Source organism: Tripterygium wilfordii, unplaced genomic scaffold (genome assembly GCF_013401445.1).
Source record: "Tripterygium wilfordii isolate XIE 37 unplaced genomic scaffold, ASM1340144v1 ctg183, whole genome shotgun sequence".
NCBI lineage: Eukaryota > Viridiplantae > Streptophyta > Magnoliopsida > Celastrales > Celastraceae > Tripterygium > Tripterygium wilfordii.
In genome coordinates, this window is record NW_024056180.1 from 135001 (window position 1) to 137500 (window position 2500).

A 2500-nucleotide genomic window follows, 5' to 3' on the forward strand; every position below is an offset into this window, starting at 1 on the left:
AATTTGAAATCTATGCATTAGAGAGTCCACAGATAGGCTAGTACCCTCAAAAGCCCTTCTGTTTCTCTCCTGCCAAATCAAATAAACCACCAACCCTAGGGAAACTCTTCTCATTCTAGCATCAGGCCGTCTCCTTCCAGTTTTAAGGCCTCTCATGGCACTATTCAGAGTGGACATATGCCTATTAATCCTTAACCAACACCTAATCCTTCTCCATAGAGTAGCTGTCCAGTTACAAGCAAAGAAAAGATGTCTATGAGACTCTTCTTCTTGCCTACAAAAAAGACAATAAGTATCAGTGGGAATGAATTTGAGCCTGTCCCTAGTTCTAAGCCTTCCCAAAACAGCCAGCCAAAGAACAAAACTGTATCTAGGCAGAGACCAATGCTCCCAAACCACTCTTTCCCAAGAGACTTTAACACCTTTGTGCCTAAAGAATTCATATGCATTAGCAGCAAAAGAGCCAGAACCTTGTTGCCAACCCTGCATAATATTGATTGTTTGATAAGAAGTCCCACTCTCTTGCAGCAAGCTGTCTTTAAGAGAGATTATAGCCTTCCACATAGGAGAAGACGATCTCTGCCAATCTGCTTCCCAGATAGATATATGAGCCAAATAGAAGTGATGAACCCATTGAATCCATAGAGAATCAGTTTTTAAGTGAATATTCCAGAGATGCTTGGCCAAGAAGCCATTGTTCCTGGCCTTTAAATCAAACAAACCCAAACCTCCTTCATTCTTAGGCAGACAGACTGTCCTCCAAGCCACCAGAGCAGAATTCCCCTTCAAAACGTTGCCATTCCAAAGAAAGTTCCTGCAAATTCTAGTAATCTGCCTTAAAACTTGAGCTGGCATGGGAAATATGCTAAGCCAAAACTGCACAATTCCCTGCAAGACAGACTTAAGGAGCTCAAGTCTCCCAGCAAAAGACAGATGCTTCCCCATCCAACTCTGAATGACTGAATCCAGCTTATGCAAAAGAGGAAAGAATTGGCTAGCAAGCAATCTATGAGGACTGAGAGGAACACCAAGATACTTGAAAGGAAAAATACCCTCCATAAACCCAGTGGTTTGGAGAATACCCTGCTTAACTGCATTGCTTACCCCACCAAAGTAGATAGAAGATTTACTGGCATTTATCTCCAACCCAGATATCCTTCCAAACTCCAACAACTGCTGATAAAGAATCTGCACAGAAACCAAATCACCACGAGAAAATAGAAGAACATCATCAGCAAAAGCAAGATGACATAGTCTGTGAACATCACACTTAGGGTGAAACTGGAAGCCAGGCAGATTAGAGGCTACAGCTAACATTCTGGAGAAGTATTCCATGCAAGTGATAAATAAATAAGGAGATAAAGGGTCCCCTTGCCTAATTCCACTCTTGCCTTGAAAGAAGCCATACAAGTTCCCATTAACTGACACAGAGAAGGAGGTGGATTCAACACATTTCATAATTAAACTAACAAACCTAGCAGGAAAGCCAAGGGTCAATAGCAACTGCCTCAAAAAAACCCACTGAACAGAGTCAAAGGCCTTCCTGAAATCAATTTTTACCAAACATCTAGGAGAAGCCCTTTTCCTGCCATACTGCCTAAGTAGTTCTTGCACCAAATTAATGTTATCAGTCATCTTCCTACCTCCCAGAAAAGCATTTTGGGCAGGACTAATAATACTCTGTAAAGCAGCAGCCAATCTGGTAGCCAGAATTTTAGAAATGACCTTGTATATGACATTACAACAAGAAATTGGCCTGAAATCAGCCACTGAGGTAACACTAGGCAATTTAGGAATTAAAGCAATAACAGAATGATTAATTTGCCTCAATATCTCCCCAGTAGAGAAGAAGTCCTGAATTGCAAGACAGAAATCCTCCCCCACAACCTCCCAAGACTTCTTGAAAAACACAGAAGAGTAACCATCCGGTCCAGGGGCTTTATCATCACCAATGCTGAATAAAGTAGTCCTAATATCATCATTAGACACAGGAGCCAGCAGGGGGCCATAGGCAGAATCATCAAGGCAGGGACCAGAGTGAACAATAGCCTCCACTAGGGGTTGAGTATCCTTAGAAGACCCCAGATGCTGCTGAAAATAATTTACAAACTCCTCACCCATTTCATCTATAGAAGAGGTAAGTAAACCAGAACCAGTCTGAATAGCAGGAATGTAGTTCCTTCTATGCTTCTGGTTCATTAGAGCATGGAAGAAACTAGAGCTTCTATCACTTTCCTTGAAGTAGGAATTCTTTAGCTTCTGACAGTAAAACATCTTCTCAGCAGCCTTAAGGTTCATCAGGTTTAGCCTCAACTGCTTGTCCTGCAATAATAACTGAGCATTATCCCTATCATTTTGAAAAATGGTCTGGTGAGACTCTAAATCTGCAGCAGCTTTAGCAACTCTGGAAGAAATGTGACTATAATGCAACTTATTAAGCTCCTTTAAATGCCCCTTCAGGTTTTTGAGCTTCCTACAGAGAAGATACATAGGAGAGCCG